The sequence below is a fragment of the Nilaparvata lugens genome, chromosome 4 (genome assembly GCF_014356525.2).
Source record: "Nilaparvata lugens isolate BPH chromosome 4, ASM1435652v1, whole genome shotgun sequence".
In the NCBI taxonomy this organism is placed as follows: domain Eukaryota; kingdom Metazoa; phylum Arthropoda; class Insecta; order Hemiptera; family Delphacidae; genus Nilaparvata; species Nilaparvata lugens.
In genome coordinates, this window is record NC_052507.1 from 36285539 (window position 1) to 36308668 (window position 23130).

Genomic DNA, 23130 nt, shown 5'->3' on the forward strand with positions numbered 1-23130 from the left:
ATCTTAGGAATCCCCCATATCGTTTCTCCACTTTTCTCTTATCTTCTATCATAGTAAGAGGCTCGAAGAATGTTCCGTGATTTCAATGTTATCGAATAACCAGAGTTGATCGATACACTGTCGTTCATTGTTTCTCCAACAGCAGCATGAATGAAACTTCTGACGTTGCATCACGACAAAAATCAGCTCAATTGGTCCTGAGAAACCATCAACACTGTTCTACTTGTGATAATGAGAAGACTTCAAACAAATGAACACGATAATATAAAAACTACACACAAAACAATGATGCCTTGATTTTTTTTGATTCGACAACTCACTCTACATCATTTTTCTACATTTTGAGTTGTAGTCTTTTGCATTTTTGTGTCAAATGAATTGGAAATCTTATACCCTCCCGTTCCTACACATAATAATATTATAATTGATTCGCTTTTGTCCATCACTATTTTCCAATTTTTTGATGTTACCGGCTCCTATAACCATATACTTAGGCTATTGGGAATACTTGAGCGTGTCTAGTCTAGTTCAACAGCTAATTGCCAATCTTAGGACTGAACTCACGTAATATTATTCTGTTGTTCAAAGCTTTACGCTTCTTAGAGATTGATGATTATGTTACAACCAAAACTAATTTTTTTAAATAAATAAACTGATACTACAATACCGACAATGTCGTGTTCATACGCCATATACAAACTCTTGATTACTATTCTATTTGTAGCTTTGGTTTCTGAGATGAAAAATTATAACATTATTTTTCCTCATAATTTGTTTGATAAACTCTATTCTCAGGTGTATATATAAAATCCACTGGTATCTGGAGAAGAGAATCTGTGAGAAAAAATATGACAAACAGGGAACCAATTAAGTAATTTAGTTGTGATAAAGTTATGTTGAAATGATCGAGTGTGAGAAGTGTGAAACCGATCTACAAAATATGGAAGAGTGTGTTGTGTGCTCGGAATGCAAAAGTTCCTACCACATCAAATGTACCAAACTACGCACTATAGAGAAGTTTAAAAGACATGGGGATAAAAAAACATCTTGGCGCTGTGATTTATGTGGTGATTCGCAGGAGGACAATGCTTGTGACTTGAATAATCAGCCGGAAATTCCAAATTCGTTTCTCCAAGCATTGAAATTAGTCGAAAAAAATCACTTGCAAGATTTGACGCTCAAGATGTGATAATCACTGGAATTCATGAGTCTATTACTTCCATACATTCCAAATACGACTCCCTGAAGTCAGAAGTTGATTTGATAACCTCCAAGCAGAAAGAAATTGACTCTGAAAATCGAAAAATCAACGACAGAGCTGCGAAACTTGAGAAAATGAACTGGGACTTGACTACAGATATCCGAGAGCTCCAACAATACTCGAGGAAAAACAACATCGAGATTTCAGGTATTCCAATCACCGAAAACGAGGATATCCACACTATTCTACATGAACTTGCTAATTCACTTGATATTGTCTATAATAAATCGGAAATATCGAACGCACATCGCATTCCTTCCAAGAACACTCCTCTAATTGTGGTAAGATTCATTTCATTATTTACTAGAGACTTATGGCTAACTGCTTTTAAAAACTATAAAAAACAAGCGGGGAAGGTTCTGACTTCGAAAGATGTGAACAAGAATTTGAAGCTGAGACCAATATTCGTGAACGAACATTTATCGCCTCATAACAAGTTCTTGCTCTCCGAAGCTCGCAAGCTGAAAATTCTCAGAGGATTGCGTATGCGTGGGTGAAAAACGGTCGAGTGCTTATCAAAATCACCGAAAATGCTAAAACAGTATGGGTAAGGGATGAAAGGTGTTATATAAATTTGAACTGAAATATGTATATTTTACCAGTACGGTTACTGACTTTATTTGATTACCTAGTGTTTTTAGTATGTTCATAGTTTTTATTTTTGTTTATTGGCTATCTTGCTTATTAAGTCTTGATTTGCCCCCTCTTTATTTTTACCGTGTATTTGAAAAAAGCATTTGCATCTTACTTGCTCTTTTTTTCGATTATTATTTTTGGGAACTTCTATTTTTCTGTTTAATACATTGAATTCTCTGCTTATTTATTCTTCTCGCCATTTCTATTTGTAGCTCTAGAAGTTCATATATATTTTTTAATTTTGAAATAGGTAGGCAAATCTCTTCTTTTTTGCATGACTTACAAGAGATCAACACATCTGGTGGTTTTTTTATCGAACATTGAGATAGCATGATATCAGCTGATAACATGATAGCAAATATATAATAACATTTTTTCTCTATTGTTATATTTGATATTAATATTGAAAATCCGTACAGTTTTGTATTGATAAATTATTTTTCAATTACGCATTCAAACCTACCAAATTTCATGATTTACAGTAAATAAAATTCTACTATTGCATCATAAAAATAGCCAGCTTCAATCAAAAATTTACTTTGAATAATATGTTTGTATTTTACCGGACTGAGATGGCCCAGTGGGACTTGAAAAGAAAGATTAATTTTTTTCTCACATTAAGATAACTAAGATATGATTTCAGATGAATTAGATCATTATAATCACATTGAGCATGATACTTTACAGATTGATGATTTTTTTGAATCATAAGAAATAACGAATTGTAATATATATAGGAAATGAAACTATTAATATTTTACATATGAATATAAGGAGCATGAGGAAAAATTTTGAAGAATTTTCTTGTTATTTTCATCGAGCACAAATTAAATATCAAATAATATTGTTGACCGAAACTTGGATCGCAGATGAGCGAGATTGTAATTATAAATTGGATGGCTATTATAGGATTGATAAAATAACTAGATACTCTAGAAGTGATGGTCTCTGCCGCATGTTTGTAGATAACTCTATAAATAGTAATGAGATAAGTGCCTCTATAGATGAAGCAAATTCAATTATCATTAATTGTATTATTGGAGGTAGAAAACTTATTGTAGGACTCTTTAGATCCCCATCGTTGAAAATAAATGATTTTATCAATAATCTGGATTCATGTTTAGATAACTTAGACAATGATTATTGTAAAATTATAATCGGTGACAAAAACATTGATCTTCTTAGTAATGATAGATTGATAGATGAATATTTCTATACACTTCAACTTAAAGGATATAAATCTTCCATCAATAAGCCCACTAGAATTCAAAATAATTGCAGCAGTTTTTTGGATCATATATTTTTCAACGACTCTCTAAAATCGGATACGGAAGTTAAAGGTATTATTTGGAAAACTGCAATAACTGACCATTCTTGCACATAAATTCATATTTCTCATAATAATTTCAGGAATAAGAATGAGGTCGAACGAAATATAAAAAGAGTTGACTTTATTGGTTTAAACTCTGATTTAGAAAACGAGAACTGGGATCATATATTTGAGGAAAATAAAAATATTGAAAAGACTGTAGAATTATTTTTAAAAAAGTTTAACGAACTAGTAGAGAATAGAACATCAATATTGAAATTATCTCATAAAAATAGACCACTAAAGAAATGGATCACACAAAGTATTTTACGTTCAATGAGAAACAGAGATAAGATGTACAAACAACTCATTAAACAGCCGTTCAATGTAGAATTAAAAGAGAAATACAGAAAATACCGAAATGCTCTAACTAATATAATAAGAAAAGAAAAGATAAGATATTCCAATGACAAACTAGAGAAAAATAAAAATAATACAAGGAAAACATGGGATTGTATAAATGAGCTACTAGACAAGAAAAAGGTACATAAAGAACCATTAATTGAAGCCGATAAACTAAATTATCATTTTGCACAGGTTGGTGCGACCTATGCAAAAAATATTATAGAAAATAACAGTCATAACCCCAAAATCAATAACATTAGACCTAACGTACTGGCAAACAATCCTCTGGAGGAGGATTTGGGTAAACCTCGGATTTATCCCAGTAGAGCCATTTTTCAAGAAATGAACGTCCTAACGATCAGACAACAATATATTAAAAACTTGATCCTATCTATTAATAAAGCCAAACACTCACCACAACCCCGTGCACTCAGCTACAATACTCGACCACTAATTACAAATCAATTTATAATACGATTTTCCAGACTCTCAGTAAGCAGAAGGCAATTTGATCACAACTGCAATATTCTCATGAATAAAAATCCTAGAAATTTGTTAACACATAAAATAAATAGAAACTTTATTACTCTAATATTGATTACTGGGTTAAATCTAACATTTTTTTCAAAATATTGTTTCAATTTTGTGATTGAGTAATGTACACAAAAACATTTAGCAATTCAAATGAAATCATTCATAGAAAACTAATATAATAAAGATGAAATCCCTAATTTTTTTTTAATTTCTCATCTGTGGTCCAGGGTTTTGAAAATAAATATGAAAGCTCCATATTAAATGTTGCAAAATGTGAGAACATCATTATTTTTTTCTGAATATATTACTGTATCATTATTATTATTTATTATTTTTCAATCTCAACTCATTGCTAGCGAACAGACTAATTGTCTATGCTAGCAATTCCATTAAAAATATATTATTGAAGATTAAATAGATTAACATTTATGTATTTTAGTAAAGTGCAGTAACATATACTTATTTATTTTTTGTAAAGTTTTTGTATTTTTTTGGCAAATAAATTATTTAATCAACGTCCAAGTTCGTTTTGAGCTGTGACAATATTCGAATAAGAAAGAATCGGATTCTAGAGCGTGTAGAGACGACTTATAGGATATGGTTACTCCAAAGCTGATAATATTGGTTCGTGCTAAGGCCTCTCCATATTGTCCTAAAAGTAAAACGTTATCACAAAATTTAGTAAGCTTGGTAAAAAATTTTTAGTAGAAAGTGAATTATATTGTAAGCTTCAACTACAAAATATAATTGATCTACTGGTAGAATAGCTCTGATTCTTCTCAAATCAGTGGAGTTTCTTCAAGTTGGAACTGTATTCTTGATACTTCATCTCAAATAACTCAACAGTTGTCAGGTGCAGAGTAGTTGGGATCAGCCAGAATTTCAAGTTGAAAATATTATATCAAAATGGAAAAAGATTGGTAATAAAGTTTATTATAGTATATTATTATTTCAATATAAATAGGATTGCTTAGTATTGTCTTAAGTCAAATAAACGGATGAATTGGAACTGATCGGAAAAGCGTTGTTTTCCTGCTGTAGATGGAAAAAAGTTGATCATACTCGAGTTTTATAGATTCGAGTTTGGACTCGAAGTATTCATTAGAAAAGCAAATGATGGTTGAGTATCACTATAAGGTTGATGTGAAGGAATGCTGGATTAGATAAAACTAGTACACCGATCTTACAAACAAATAATTATTATCTCTTACTGGCAAACTTTTCTTCACAATTTGTTCACGTTTACAATATTGTCCACTGTATTTTTGGAAAATGCATTCTGGTCTCAAAACAATGGAAAGCAAAAGCACATATATCCGATATAGCCAGTTTATTTCCAAGCTTCCCAAAATCTGAAAATTGAAGAAAATCGAGAAAAAACAATTTAACGATTGTCCAATTGTGTGCCAGAAGGTCAGGTCTGTCTGCACTCTTCATTCACGAAGCACTATTTTTCGATAAGACACCCCACCCATTAGTGGATGAGAAATCATTTTCAGGGTTGAGAAGGGTGCCAACCAGAAAAAAGGGCAAGAAAATATGAAATTAAGTCATCAGGAGGGATACCAGAGTCTGGTAGAGACTTTCACTGGGAGAACAGGATTTTCCGGAGAGGGAGCAGGATTTCCCGGGGAGGATTTTTCGTGGCGAGGGACAGCAAAGGGAACGTCTGTGACTTGGGTTTTAACGATTCCCTCCTCTGTGCCCCTCTACGTGGGCTGAAATTTTTATTATTTTTAGATTTATTATGGCTCCGTGCCGGGCTGTTCGCTGTGCCAATTTGCTGCCGTTCACAGTGGCGCTCTCTGACGGCCGGCCTACAAAAACAATTGACGCACGACTAAAGCTGCTGCTCGACTCCCAATTGCTGGCGATTTTCTAGGATTCTCTTTTGCTCTTGATTCAGTTTCACTTGTTTTTTTTTTGCAGGAATTCGTTGTTGTGACTTTGATGGAATCGAATATGTAACTATGTATGTGTAACTTTTTATTCATTATAGTAATTATAATACTATACTAATTATGATATTATAAGCCATGGGAGGCTTATAACCACTGATGTAAGGATTATTTCCACGAATATTGTCATTTGAATCAGTCCTCGTGACTTTACTCTCATCTCACTATGAATCTTATTATAAATCTATTATGAAAACCTATAGAAGTCCGTCCGTCCATGCATTGCTGACCCAAGTAGTTTTGGGATCATAAAGCCGCCTACACACTTCCAGACCAGACCACAAACAGTCTGAGTCTGGTTTGGAAGTGTGTGAGGCTGTCTTCAGACCGATTAATGATTTTCAAACCGTCTGCCGGTCTGCTGACTTGAACCACATACAACAGACTGTTTGTGCTTCCCGGAACACTATTTTCGCCTGGTCTTGTAGTGTGTAGCGCTGTCTTCAGACGGCAGACGGTCTCCAGTAGCTTATCGGAAACTTAATTTGCGTAAAAATTAAGGTAGAGAAATTGTGATTTCAGATTCGGATTCAGCGCCCTCGAATTAATAAAATGCTTCGTGAGTACTCAAAAATATTAAAAATTGAGGATTTTTTTCAATTGCATAATATAATAATCATTATTCTCTTCAACGAGTTGACGAGAATGGACAACAGTGGAGAGAACACGTTGAGAGAATGGGAAACGGAAGAATTACGAAAGCTGTCATTGCTTACAAGCCAGAAGGGAGGAGAAGTATTGGCAGACCAAGAGAAAGGTGGGAGAATGTTTGAAGGCGGAACAGGTATTAATGCCTACCCCTGTAAGAAGACGACGAATCATTAAATCACTATAAGGTTAGCAGATTTTTCTTGTTTCACTACAAGTTATAGAAGTAATCAATATTAGCCTATGCCATCACTTTTTCATCGATTTTTTATCATTACCGGCAAGGCACCCGTGCTTCGCTAGGGGAATTGAAAGGTAGATTATTTTTGAGAGATATTTATAATCCAAATTCAATCAAATCGTTTTAATTGTGTCTCAGATTCACCATGCAATCAGAAGTTGCTTGATGAATGGAACTGGATTAATAAATCAATTATACAGTTTCGATACTGTTATAGAACTTTGTATCCGGAAAGGTGCTTTCCCTACATGGAAATTTCAACATACAGTATATACACGGGAGATGGAACGAAGAATGTACATACTATAGGAGCCGAACTACACCTAGCTATAGGCCTATTCCAAGTTACATTCAAATGCATTTTTCTAATACTAGTTACCCAGGAATTTCATTTTAGATGAAAGAAGGATTCTCTTATTGATTCTCGTGGTAATTAGTCTGGATTAGGAGTTAACAGACTCATGTGCAACTGGGTGTAAGTCTTTAAAGGCCATGGCTGCGTACAAACAAAGAGCAACAGCGGAACCAATTCAGCAGAAGCTGGAGAAATAGTCCCATCTCTATAATGAGAGTATTCACATAATTTATACCAGCTGGGATAAAAAGCAAAAATGCCATGAATAATATTGAAATTGAAACAGGTGTGATCATTAATATAATGGCCTCAAACTGAAATTTGTGATAAAATTATTGTAGTAATTATTGTTCTTCATCTGATCTAATGTGAATAAATAATAGTACATTTCTCATCAATGTGTCAGCATTGTTTGAATGTGGATCATTGATGCTATTGATAGGTGATACTGAGAGTTTGAAGTGAAAATCAACAAGTCATGTATATTCTCCATTATTTTCATCGAAAGATACCTTTTATTTTCTTTGGTGAAACAATAAATTTTTGGGGATAGTTGATTCATGGGAAAAGCGCTTTACTTCCATTAAAGATAGAAGAAAAGATAAAAGTTCGAGATAGAAGATAGTAGAAAAGATATTATTTATAGTATAGATAGCATAAATACATTATTTGGGAAAGTAACAAAACCTATTTGGTCGTTTTAATGAACAGCCCCTTTTGTTTTCTCAAGTAAATTTTGACCGAATTTCCTCATTCTTTACACACAGATCCTGCAACGGACACTTCTGAAGTTTTAAAAAGATCCTCCATATATCATACTGAATAATCCAAATTTCATCAGAATTGTTGAAGCATTTTTCGAGATCTGTCGAATATACAAACACAAGTAGTGTTCATGGAATCGGATCGATTGATAAAAGCAGCTCCCGTCATGAAATTGTGTTCCATGAAACATTGAGAATTAATAAAAATTATCTCTACCCTCAAGAATGGCTCCGATTGAAGCAGCAGTACATAATCAAGTTTTTGCTCAATAAATGTATTTCAAGTTTTTTTTTATCTTCTACCTAATAAAGTGACAGAACTCATATCTTGATTAGAAACCATCCTCAACTTAGGCCAACCTGACAGAATTAGACTGTTAATCAATTTAGTTGCCAAATTCAACCGTAACAACTGTTACGGAAAGGTACTCTCACTAAATTATAGTTCTACTAAGATATAGTATGGAAATTTGAATTATTATATTAAAGAGATTGGAAAAGAAAGAATATACTTGCTAAAAGACGAGCTTCAAACCCTTAAAAACCATCCTTAGAGTTGAAATATCGCCAAAAGATTTCTTAGTGGGCACCTAGGACCTATAAGATAGCTATACCTCAAGCTCTCTTGCAACCCATCCTTTCTACATCCATCATGTAGTTTTTCAGAAATCGTGATCAGTGAGTGAATGAGTGAGTCAGATAAGAATGTTATAAGTATAGATTTCATATAAATGTTCTAGCCAATTTAAATAGTGAACTCAAATAGTAATATTCATAAGGTTTATGCTTGTCTTACTTTATGCTTGTCTGGTCTGAGGTCTGGTCTTGGAGTGTGTAGAGCCGTCTCAAACGGTTTGCCGTTTACCAAACGGTCTTGGACTAAGGTCTGGTCTGGAGGTGTGTAGGGAACTACACACCTAAAGAAGGAGAAACTTGTGTAAGGAAGGAGAAACTTGTGTTGTAGCTTGCACTCACTATCGAAAATCAGTTTTGAATTACTTCAAAAGTCTTTCTTCTCCCTAGTTTTCTGGTTGAATCCCATTCATCAATTTACTCCATTTTATTTATTTCGAATCTACTGATAATTTCCTCATTTCAACAATTTGGACTGTATAAACAATATTAACTGTTACGGGTTGGTCAAGTGGTAAGAAGTGTTACAAACTTCGTTCTGCTAGCACCGCCTGGTTTGTGGATTCAAATTCTGCCCGAATGCTTGGACGTTTGATCAACTCAATACATCAACGTACTTTACATTATCCAAGCCAAAGCAAAAAGTAGGCATCATCTGCTATGAGAAAAAATGTTGAAAGTTGAAGATAATAAGGAACACTCAAAATATATACAATACAAAAACGCAATACATATAGTTATAATAACTGTATCAATACAACATTTATCATTTCTCTCATTGTTGATACTAATTTGGAATGAATAGGTCAGAAAATATACTCGTCGATATGTATTACTAATGTTACGGTTTTATCTACTATCCCTGTTTCGGGTATACTATGTTGTAATGGATTTTATTATTGTAGACTTATTAAAAGGAGGTTATGATGACTGAAATTGAATTTATTTCTAAAATACAAGAAAATCTAATTTTAGTCCAGGCAACGAATGCTCAAATAAAGGTATAGAGGCAAAAGTTTGGAACACAATTTTCAACTCCACAGCTCTTTTAAAGATAGTAAGAGGATTAACAAATCAAAAGTCCTCACCCCTACCCCCTGTGATAAATGGGTGGGGGTGGTTTGAAAGTACCATTTTTTTATTTTTCGCATATATCTCAGAAACTATGCATCTTATGAACATTTGTATTCCGTGCAAAATTGAAGCTTATAAAATTACCAACAAGTTTTGTTCTCTACATTTTTTCCATATCTCTCATAGTTTCTGAGATATCCGCTCTTGAAGGTGATACACTTTTTGAAAAAACACTTCTGCCTCCAATTCTCTCATCTTTTCGGCCTTATAATTTTTGAACAATTGATGAAAAAAAATCCGTGCTGATTATGAGCTGATAGAGCATTAAATTATCTTCAATTTGGCTGTCTTTGTTTGATAGGAAGGTTAGAAACACCCCCTGTGTTTAGTTACGCAGACGTTCCAATGGGTACTCGATATGTTTTTTCATACTGAAGCACACTGCCAATTTATGATGACAGCATAGTGTGATATTCGAAGAAAGTCTCTTGTTGCAAATCTTGAGATTTGACAATCAAAACTTAAACTTTTGCAACAGTCGTATGGGAATGCGTGAAATAGTCGAATTATACATGAATTGAAAGATGATTTAATGCTTCACAATCTCGTTACTAGCACATTCTTGGTTTATCAATTGTTGAAAAGTTATAAGACTAGAAACAGCGAAAAAATGGAAGATACACTTGTTTTTCGAGAATGCATCACTTTAGAACAATCTCGAAAAATATCAGATTTATGGAAAATCTCTACAAAATAAAACAAATAGGAAATCTATTAAGCTTCATTTTAATATGGTTGATTATGTCAATAGAAAACGTTGTTCCCAAGATATAAGCATGTAAGTAATAAGTGGAAAATTCAACTTTCAAACCACCCTCATTCCTTCAGCATATGATGTAGGGGTTGGGATTTTTGATATACTCACCTCCAAACTAGTCTCAACAAAGCTGCAAAGTTGATTATTGTGTTCCAAACATTCCCTCCAAATTTCATTGTCAACTGATCTATTGTTGCTGAACAGTAAATTTCACTCTCAACACTAAAACTGCTGCAACAGTCGTAGGGAAATGCGTAAAATGGTGAAAGAATACATAAAATTAAACATATTTCAATGCTTCATCAGCTCATAATCAGCACGGATTTTTTCATCAATTGTTCAATAATTATAAGGCCGAAAAGATGAGAAAATTGGAGGCAGAAGTATTTTTTCAAAAAGTGTATCACCTTCAAGAGCGGATATCTCAGAAACTATGAGAGATATGGAGAAGAATTTGGAATAAAACTTGTTGGTAATTTTATAAGCTGCAATTTTGCACAAAATACAAATGTTCGTAAGATGCATAGTTTCCGAGATATATGCGAAAAATTAAAAAATGGTACTTTCAAACCACCCCCACCCCTTTAGCACAGGGGGTAGGGGTGAGGACTTTTGATATGTTAATCCTCTCACTATCCATAAAAGAGCTGTGGAGTTGAAAATTGTGTTCCAAACTTTTCCCTCTATAATCTTTCGTTGACTGGGCTAATTAGGAAAATTGATATTTTGTAGGATGATTATGGATAAGAAGTAATTAGGTCTGGGAAGCATGGATTGAAGCTGGCAATGACAATTAATAAAATAATGTTTATTTTTGTACTCAAGGATGCTGTCAATAATTGATTGCATACATGCACATGGTTTTATCAGCGAACTTCATATATCTGGATATTTTCGACAAACGTGGTTTTTACGGCACAACACACGGCAACACGAGACACGAGAGACGACACCCGGCACGAGTTACAAGATACCACTCGATACGGCAACTTCCAGGACCGCACTGCACTTTTTCGTCACTGCCGGTTCATCACTAGCATTTACTTGCTTATTATTATGCCAGTATGGATATGAGGAAGGGAGAGGTGGCTAAGCAGTTTTTGAAATATTATCTCTTAGAGCTGCCCTATCTGCTAGTTGGCAGACAGCAGCTTTGAAACGTTAGTTTATTGTTTAGAATTTGACTGTGACACTATTTTTATATTTACGAAAATGGATCGTTACACTAACTATGTGCTAGAAGCTAAACTGCTACATATAACTGGGAAGATCACTAAAACAGTCGAAACCCAAATTCTAACAAAACCCCATTCTTGCGTCATGGAGTGTATTAAATTCCTGATACAGAACATTGAAGTCCGTTTGCTGTCCACTGTAGACATGTTTGAATGAAAATAATGACACAAGTGAACATGCAACATGTGATATGCGACTTTTTTCAACGAACCCAATACTTGAGTGAAGAGAGGACAGAGAAGTGTTGTGTTGGAAGCGGATGTCAGCATGGTAAAGCGTGTGAAAAGCTGTCACTGGAGTGTTGTGCTGGAGGAGGCGATCCTAGTTGCTTTCATGTTGCTCTATGTTGCTCTCATCGACATCTGCTGTTGCTGTCATGTAGTTAGGGGCGATCTTCAATGGCATGGCTGATTCGCCATGTCCGTCTTATTCTTCATCTTCTCCATCAAAGTTTCTCTTCTTTTCTCCACGTCAGCTTGTACCTTCCCTTCCAAACCCTTGCTACACTATATCTCTTCTATCAATTTCATTCTCATCTCTGTTTGCTGAAAAATCTAATATTAACACTTCAATAACGTAACATCCTACTGATTTCCCAACTGAGTTACAAATAAAGCTCACGGAAACGGCAGTGCAATGTTGTAAATTGTTAGTCAATCCTAGAACTGTTGGGAGGATAAAAACAATTGAAAGTATATAATTTTGCAAGTTTCTCAATAGTAATAGCTCACAGTTAAACAAGATTCAAATATTATGTATGATACTATCCTATCCAAACTGCTCCCTATTTTATATTTCAAAGATAACACATTCCATCAGCGATCAATACATCACACATTTGAAATCTGTTTTAGATGAGATAAGCTTCATAAGCTTACTTCTTCTTCTTTCCTAAGCTCCATCCCAATTTTTTCCTCTTGTCTTATAACTTTTTCTCCCCTATTTTATCACTCAACCAATGCTACTCTAATTCCTTCTCACTGTTCTTGTTTTCTCTTCCTCATTCTTCTACAGTATCTCATTTGTTTCACTTCATTCTCTCACTACACCTGTTCCAACTCCTTCTATCCATCACTTCTAGGGTCATCCTCTTCTCATTATTCTTCTCGTTTTCTTATCTTCCTAATTTTCCTGATATTCCATCTTCTCTTCCTCTCCAACTTCTTCTGAAACCTGGCTCGTCTGTTACTTGTTCTGCTGATGTCCCGATCACTAGGTTACGTCAGTCTTTCTGTCGTTGGTAAACTGACAATAAGCCTTGTCGTATTTTCTCGTAATCCTTGTTCCGCAGCTGAAATTCTGTCTTCTCACACTCCATTCTCACCATTCCACTCTTCCGCCATTTTGTTCCCGTCCAAACCGTTCGTCTTATTGCGAATCCATTCTGTCAAGATTTCTTGGCAGAATCAAGCACATCCTAGGTCAAACTTCTCAGTCGAATATAGAAACGAAATCGGAAAAATATAGAATTCAATCTGAATTTTTCAATTGACATTGCATGATTCTCATTGATGAGATGAGGTGGTACGAATCACAATCAATAATCCTCCAAAGATGGATTGAACATGATAACTCTAGATTCATTGAGTGACAATTTACCATTCAATTTCTTCTAAAACTAAAAAAAAATCAGGAAAAATATAGATAAATTGGATGCAGTTGATATCAAACTGAAATATGATCTCATTGAATTTATCTAAATTGTAGATAATATACTATTGAATGAAAAAAACAGAGATAAAAATCGATTACAGAGGGTAGTCACTTGAGAGAGTAAAAGCTCAACTACTAGAGGATATTATTATGAGAACGCTGAAGTGGTAGACGTGAGGGTAAGTGGATAGTAAACAACCTCCAGCGGTGTGATGAGGGAGACAGAAAATGATACTTGGATGGAAAGAGAAAGGAAAAAGCGTAAGATTGAGTGATGGGTTAGGATTTGATGGAAAGAAGGAGAACCAGTAGAAGGCTGTTGAGTCAACACTTAACCTATTCCTCTTCACCCGTGTGACGTCATCGAACTCTTGTCACACTGTTCTTCTCTCTTTACTCTCTACACTCCATCCTTATTTCGTCTTTGTCTGATCACCTGTTGTCGACTCGTATCCATCACCCACCAATCTATTTCTGCCAAACGTCGGTCACACCGATCGATCTCTTCGTTTTCTCAGCCCCAACAATCACCGTTACCCCTAATTTCTTCTTCTCCCTCTTCCTATTCCAATACTTCTTCTTCTCCATCTCTTCCTCCTCCTTCAACTCCTCCTCCTCCTTCTCCTTTCTGTACCACAACACAGATATTCTTGATGTCAGCAGATATTCACAACAATTCAACAAGTCCAATTTTTTGTTAGTTGAGACTCACATGTTATGGATTCTTGTTCATGAGTATGTAAATATTTTTTTCCGAGTCAACTTCCATTAATTTTGGTTTTCTTATTCCACTGACACAAATCAATTTATTTTCCGAATTTAATCGAAGAAGTTCATTTTTATAATAATTACCTACAACTACAGCGTACACGATGTACATAACTAGATGCCAAAACAATAAAATTAAGGTGGATTTTTATCATTCCCGATCACTTCTGGTTATGTATCAGTAATAAGAAGGAATAGGAGAAGGAGAAGAGAAAGAGAAAGAAGAAGGAAAAGGAAAAGAGTAATAATAAGGAAGGGAAGAAGAATAAGAATAAACTGAATTAAAATAATTGATCGAGCGTTAGCGAGTTCTTACTTTCGACTCATGGCCAAAGTCGTTGTCTTTGTCACACACACACACCACAACACACACACACACACAAACACACACACACACACCACACACACACACACACACACATACACACACACACCACACACACACACACACACACACACACACACACACACACCACACACACACACACACACACACCACAACACACACACACACACACCACACACACACACACACTATCACTTCATGATTTTATGCTGATTTCCAGCATATACAACATAATTGAAAACTTTTCATGGAAAGTCTGAGATATGAAAGTGCGGTTTTCGCTATTCATTTTCTCTTGGAACTCTGTATCGTAATCATGTATCAAATGACTATCTTCTCATTCAAAAAAAAATGAATTTGCATTCATATGAGGGACAATGATGTTGATGAGACAGAGTCTATTTTGAAGAATAATTTGTTTTTCAAATAGGATCCCTAATTGGAATCCACAATTTAATTATTCTTTTAGAATAATTCAACTGTTCACTTGATTTTCATCAACACTGTAAAATTGAAAGTTGCAGGTTTCAAAGAAAATTACAATACAACAGTTCATGAACGAGTTCTCTAACCCAGGGGGCTACTAGTAAGAAAAAGTTATTAAAAGGAAAAGAAGAATGTTGACTAAAGTATATGAGTAAGTGGAAATGAGGCCGTGGAGTAAGTGGAGGAGGAAGAGAATATCGGAGAACAATTATTGGCCTATCGATCGTTGGCGGGGAGCAGTAGCAAGCCAGAACATGTGCTCCTGAATGTCCATGATGAATGAACCGACTGAAGGCATGTATCCCCATCTCCACCCACCCACAACCACCTCACTCTCACATCCCAATCATTAGGGTCTTCCCCCTCCCAACAATCATCTCTAACCTCTCATCAACACCCTCTCATCACCGCACGCACACACACTCACCCCCCAAAAAGCAAACTCAGTATTTTTCCGCGCCGCAGACGATTTTTTAATTGCTCATATTTCCTCATCTTGACCCTTTGTCGTTAGGGGATTGGACATATGATTAGCTTAGCCTTATCAGGCCACATTTTCCCCCAGAGCATACGGTTGAGCGTGATTAAAAATCAATAGAGTTCCGAAAGTAATTGATTGACTTGTTATCAGATTGAATAGTGTGTCATTTACCCGGTGGTTTGATTTCCTGGTGAGGTTGATCGTTGGCGATCTCATCTCGATTCAAGCAGACCCAACAGAAAACAATCAAGTTAATGAGCGTGTGTAAAGGTTATTCAATAAACTATGATCACAAATTTCACCAATTACAAGCCAGAAGGGAAGCGACGCTACGGGATAGTATTTCATTCTTCATTATTATTTCATAATTTATTATTTGAAGGAGCTAGGAACATGAATTTTGGATAGCAAGTGAGTATGTGTTAATTTTGAAATGAAATGAATGTTTATTATTTTTCGAAAATAATAATGTATCCAAGAATGAAATTTAGAGAATGATTATCTCCAAGAATCAATCAATTTCTTGTCTCATAATGTCAAAATAATAATATAATGTTTTTGGAACGTCTCTTAGTAACGCTTCCGAATTTCAAACATATTCTTGAATGGAGCTGTTTCTGATTCATATTTTTAGATTGTGACGTTGAGATGTACTCCTTCGAATGTCCAGATACCGAAGATCTTTCAATTTTATCTTTTATTCCCATCTGTGATATGAGCAGAAACAAAATCTCTTCAACCTAGAATCCCAATAGATTTGTTCTCCCACCAGGTAACATTGTATGTAACCTATGTTATAATGAGAGCATTCAATGAATGAGGTACAGTATTCAATTCACATTCAAGCATACTAAACATAATTATCCAAGTATAACCCAGACTATCAGGCCTATACAATGGATACATGAATTTCCAAAGAGATATAGCCTATTTCAATTTACTGTTCATGAGAAATGGATATTCCTCTTATCAGAGATCAACCACAGAAACTGAATATTTTATTGGTACATTCAATCCTGCATTGGAGCTTTTCACGACTATACAATCAATAACTCAATTTCCAAGGAAATTCACCAAGGTAATATTCTCCTTTTTTGGGTCCAACGGGAGAAACTGGAATTTCCGTCCTATCTCATGAATTCAAGCATTAATTATAATAGTCTATTATGCCTATAATATAATCGATAATTCGAGAAAAAAACGGAAAGTTTACGGAAATAATTATAGGGATAATTATCTTCTCCTTCTTAAGCACCGGGAACTCCATGCTGTGTCAAATTTAAAGTCCTCGATAACTTAGGAAAGTGGCTAATGAGAACAATGAGTTCGATATTCCGCTGTAAATTGTTATAAAGAACTGCCATTGCTGTTAGTAAGGGATGAATATTGAAAACTCCCACCCTCCACAACTTAATTTTTCTTTTCTCCTTTTCTCATGTCCATCAACTCCCTACAAAACGTTCTCTCTTCTCCCGTTTATTAAGAGTCTCTAGTGTCAAACAAAGTTGTATTGGAGCCCGGTAATGATGATTGCCTTTTGATAGGCCATTGTTCCTGCAAAGAAGTTCAATTTTCCGATAGGATGGAAGACATGTTTTTTCTGCCTCTCCTTCTACGCCCTATCATGAACCCATCATTTTCGGAAACGGCTGTTTAGGCGACTATTAAAGTTAAGAAAATGAATCGGTATTACGAAAAAAAGAGGTATATAAGTTTAAGAAGGAGAAGTAGAGGGTAAAGAAGGAGAAGAATAAGGAGGAAAGAACAAGAACAAGAACAAGAACAAGAACAAGAACAAGAACAAGAACAAGAACAAGAACAAGAACAAGAACAAGAACAAGAACAAGAACAAGAACAAGAACAAGAACAAGAACAAGAACAAGAACAAGAACAAGAACAAGAAAAAAAACAAGAAAAAGAACAAGATTAAGTAGAAGATGAAGAAGAAGAAGAAGAAGAAGAAGAAGAAGAAGAAGAAAAATAGTAGGATTGGGAAGATGGATTTGGAAGAGGAATGAGTATAGGAAGAAGAAGAAACAGATTGAGGAGTAGAATGAGGAGAGGTCAAAAAAGTAGAGAAAAAAAAGATGGATGATCCAATACATGAATAATTTGATCATGGGAGTCGGCAATTCGAAGAAGCCTAAAAGAGGATAAAGAATCAAAAATGAAGATGAAGAATCAGTGGAGAGGGAACAAGAGAGTGATTGTATGAGTTTTCTGATGAAATAAAGAAATTGAAACTCATTCATAGAGAAGGGAACAAACTGAAGTGACAGAGAAAAAAAATAGTGGAAGTGGAACAGGGATGATATGAGTTTGAGAAGAAGAACAAGCTTGAGTGAGTGGAGTGAGGGAGAGATGGATCACTTGATGAACAAGGGGGTAAGCAGGCGAAAGAAACAAGTCGAAGAAGAAGTTGAGAAGATGAGAACTTCCCCTTCCCCCAATTCCAACTTGCAGTCTCTCCTTTGTTCTCGTTTTCAGTTTTCTTTTCTGCTTCAATGAAGTATGCTAATGTTTAACAACAGCAAGCGCACTCATGCTCCAATTATCTTTGCACAGCCTTCTTATGCTAACTGTACGCACTCTCCTTTGTGCCCTATTTCTTCTCCTCCTCCGTCCCATCATACTACCTCTTCCCTATCCACAACCTCTTGCTATTCCTCCTCCTCATCCTCAATATTTGTTTATTCGTCTCGACAGCCAGCTGTTTTTCCACCAATTCCTCCCAGCTACCAGCTACGTCATCTTCTGCCTCTGGCTGGTTATTGCGCCGCGTTTTTCTGTTGTAAGATTCACTTCATGATGTCAGCATTCCTTATGAATTGAATCAATGCTTCCCATCCAAACAAGGCTGTCATTTTGGAGTGAATCTGACAATGATAACCGCCACTGTTCCCATCATTTTATCTGCAGAAAACCAGAGTTTTTACTGAATATTAATAGCTGGCTATACGATATTATTCAACATACAACGTAGTATATTGTTAGCGTACTAGGCAATAATATTTTTGGTCTTTTCCTGTTAATATAATCTGTTTACCAGAACCAATGGAGTGGAATACAATCTCCAGGAGTTTAATGACTTTCATGTGATATGAAAATATTTGGATAGCTATTCCAATTCTTGGGTCTCCACTAAATAGGTTATTCCAAGTTTTTTCAAGATGTGGAACATCAATAAACGATACAAGTAAGTAATCATCATCCTCCTCTCTACCCACGCACAAACCGAGAGCATACGAGGTGTGGCTATAAAAAACTGGACTGATAATTTAAAACATTTTATTTTTATTCTATACATAATTACTTATTATCACCTTCAATATACACCCCTTCTACATCCCTACAACGCTTTATGCGAATTTTGCATTGTTGGAATCAGTGCTGTAACTGAAGTCATCTTCTGTAAACTGTTTCAGGACTCTTTCAGGCCGCTTTCTCTTGAACAGCTTCTACACATTCAAATCTCGTACCTTTCAATGCAGATTTTACCTTAGGGAGAAGATGAAAGTTACATGATAATAGGTCTGATGAGTAAGGTGGATGTTCATATACTTGGTCAGGAACCGCTCAACAAAATAACAACACTAATGTAAATGAAGGTTATGACTCAACGAAGTTGTTCACAGAAACGAGACTAATTGCATTCTGAAGAGGGAGTCTCAAACTAAGAAACTGTTAGCAATGTTGGTTGGCGCATGCGCATTCGTTTCATTGCAGTGTCATTCCCGTTTTTTAATAGCCACACCTCGTATGTCGATAAGAATCTTTTTTCAAGATAAATTCTCGAATAATCTCTTCCGCATCAAGTCTTGTATAAGACCTTAGTTTTAGACAATGTCTAACAAATAGGATAAGCAAACATGAGTGGATAAACAAACCTGCGGAGTAATCAGCAGAGGCTGGGGAAGAATGGATGACGTAAAACGGATAAATAAGTAGATTGGTGGAATGACGCGACAGTTCGAAGATTTTCATCAGCTACGCAGTTAATTTATCGCAACAATGAGTTGAGCCCTTAAAGGTTAGACCTCTTCATTAGTATGCACAGCCACAGAGGGCTTCACTTCTTTCTCTTGAACTATCTTATTCTCTCTCAGTTTCTACTCTGCATTAACCAAGTTTTCTCTCTCTATTCCATCACCATCTTCCCTTTCCGCTACCAGGCCATCAAGGAAATACAGAGTTTCAACTGTAGGGTGAATTTGAACTGTTACAACAAGTTACATATTGGTGTTCTGCTACGTATATCTTCAACACCAAAGACATGAGGAATGACACGACACATATATTGTTGAATTTTAATACTGTGTATGAGAAATTGTAAGAATTCATTCACTGCGAGTTACCTTTCGCCAAAACCAAATATTATCCAGCTGAGTTGGAAGACTGTTGATCCGCTTTGCAACACTACGTTCCTATTAATCGATCAATAGATTAATCGTGTGAACGATATTGAAGGTGAGAGAGGATAAATCTTCCTCTATAAAACAAATAAAAAAAGGAAAATGCTTCAGATGATAAAAGTATGATTCCCAAATTGAAAATTGAAATTGAAATGGTAGATTCCCATAAATTTCTCATAATGATTTCTCATAATGAATTCAATAATCCACAGTTAACCAGCCCAGTACACGTCACTATATGCCTATACTATGTACTTATTCCGAATAGGGTAATCTACACTATATATTAAAATCTGTTCTGTATGATAATGACGGTTGATTATCCTAATAACGTCCTGGTTGTGGAAAGTCAAGTATTTTCTTACACTTACTGCCGAGTGAGTAGATTAGCCTTGGCGAAAAGAGAGCCAGCGTCATTAGGGAATAAAGTCAGCAGACTAATGTACAACAGGACGACACCACAAGTATCTATTGTCTGGTAGGCTTTGTTGGTATTCCCCCTCGTCAGTTCGATTTACTCTCTCACACGTACACACAACATACGCACACATCCTATTTGCATGCGCATTCAATGATTCAAACACAAGTCAGAAAATATGGCAGAAACTTTCCCGAGACTAACGTCGTGGTTGCATTGTGAACTTTTCCTCTTTTTTCAACAATGTGCTCACATCGTACATCATAGACTGCGCACCACGAAAATATATAGCAAAGTTTTCCTGTAGTATCTACAATTTTTCTTTGTTCTTTCCTTTTCATTTGCCTAATGTAACTAGCAGACGGAAGTCACCAACTCATACACTCTAAAACTCTAACCAGCCAACCGCTATCATTTCTTCTGCCTTTGTACTCAACTTCAACGTCCATTCCGCTTCCTCTAAACTTCTTCTATACTCATACACAAGATATATATGAGGCACATATATTTATACTCTAGATATATGATATTTCTGCTGAAAAAAAGGCAAAGGGAGAAGTGCGGCTTGTTTTGCCCTATAATCATTTTGGGCTCTTCATTCCAGTCGTCTTTTTTGGTGCCCTGATAAGGAATTGGCTCTTCAGAATTTTCATTTCGTTGCATATTATGATGTCGTCGGTCGTATTGTAGAGAGAGAAAAAGACTTACTTTGACAATAGACGTATTGGGTCCATGTGATGTTATTGGTATTGGGTTGATTTGATGTGATCTTGATAATCTGTGTGAAGATTCAGTTAATCTTGATCATCAAAAATAAAATAAAAATCTGGTGTGGCGCACTCACACAACTTTCCTTGCCGTTATGAAAATCTATCACCAGACGCTAGTGTTCCCGCGCATCTCAAGTCCACTATTAAAAGATCTAAGCCAGCTGGTGACAGGACAATAACGCTGGAGACACACGAGGTCTGCTATCTCTTCATGGTGAATTATTTAATAGAATCAATAGTTGCCAACAGTTTGCAATTTAATTACAACATTTTCTGGAATTTCAAGCTCATTTTCAATTCTAGGTGAAAATGTTAGACATTGACAGTCGAGACATTGATTGTAGAGATTTTCATGCTCAATCTTTTTCCTTTGAATTTTTTTGTTTAAATTGTATCTGAAGCCTGATAATTGGGAATCTAAGATCAAATTTTACATAGATGAGGCGGAGCTCCTGAAATTTTCACAGATATGGGACTTGTGGCAGTTGATAGAGCTTCCCAATTACTATTGTAAATATAAATTTGATCAAAATCGTTGGAGCCGTTTTTGGCCGTTTTCGAGAAAATCGTGAAAACCCCTGTTTTTGACAACATTTTCGCCATTTTAGCCGCCATCTTGAATTGCATTTGATCGAAATTGTACGTGTCGGATCCTTATAGTGTAAGGACCTCAAGTTTCAAGTCATTCCGTTAATTGGGAGATGAAATATCGTGTACACAGACGCACATACACTCATACACACACACACACACACACACACACACATACACATACAGACCAATACCCAGAAACCACTTTTTTGAACTCAGGGGACCTTGAAACGTATAGAAATTTGGAAATTGGGGTACCTTAATTTTTTTCGGAAAGCAATACTTCACTTACCTAGGTAATAGGGCAAGGAAGTAAAAATATTATCTGTGAATTATCAATGGAAAATGGTCAACGGGTGGTTGATGTGAACCCCGTCCACGCCAAGGTCACTGAATTAATTGTAGGTAACTCTTGATTGAGGTGGCACACTGTTGTGTTCCAAGTGTTTCTCCCACTCGAGAAAACTTGAGCAGACGGCAGGTTGGTGTATTCAGAGTGCACCCTGATGTAGTCTCGATGCACCTAATACCAACAAACGCCAATTCCTGGATGATGCCTAGTTCTTGGCTTCCTAGCTTCCATTAGCATAAGGTGACTGCCTGTATCTTGGATGTCACACTATACATCCAGGAATCGTTAATGGATGACTGCAAACTGGGCTCGATCAGGTGTCATCAGAGGATGGTGGGGTTGCTTCAGCTGATACCACATCATCAGCTGGGTCACGTAGCCATGATGTGAGAGTGCAATCGTCTGGAAAAGTTCAGACTAGGATACATTGGAGGCACAGTCTCTAACAATTCAACAGAGCAGAACTTTGATTTGCGAAAGAAAATGTTGCTGAATTACCTTCTTCCATATTCCTATGTCTTCTTATTATATTCTTTCTTTACAATTTTCCTGCTCAATCATTTTCTTCTGGTTATCTTTGGGATACCTTTTTCCTTCTCTACATTCTTAATTCTCCCTCTTATCCTCACATTACATCTTTCTCTCGCATTCCCATCCATCCAATCCATTCAACCATTTATCTCCATCTTTCACCTTGTTTTTCTCCTTCCATCTCTGGCAAGATCGGCTGAATCTTGCAGAGAAGAGAACGGGCAAGGAAATGAAGCGGAACTGAAATATATTCCTTTTAAAAATTCAACTTGCTGCTCGTCTCTTTCTCCTCGTTTGGTTCAATACAGTAACACGTGAAACCTCACACTCTGTTACATATATCCATACAGAGAGCCTGAATTTGTAATGTATATAGTGTCTGAGACGAATCATCTGCCGAAATTGGAGTAATTACATTGTGTTGCTTTCGCACCATTTTCCAATCAAATTC

At 35.7% G+C, this 23130-nt stretch overlaps 1 protein-coding gene across 3 annotated transcripts in view; it reads left to right on the forward strand.

Annotated features, from left to right (window-relative positions):
* LOC111049599 (nucleolysin TIAR) overlaps nt 1-23130 on the forward strand; it is a 675963-nt gene that overhangs the window by 218455 nt on the left and 434378 nt on the right. The gene's annotated exons all lie outside the window — the stretch shown is intronic.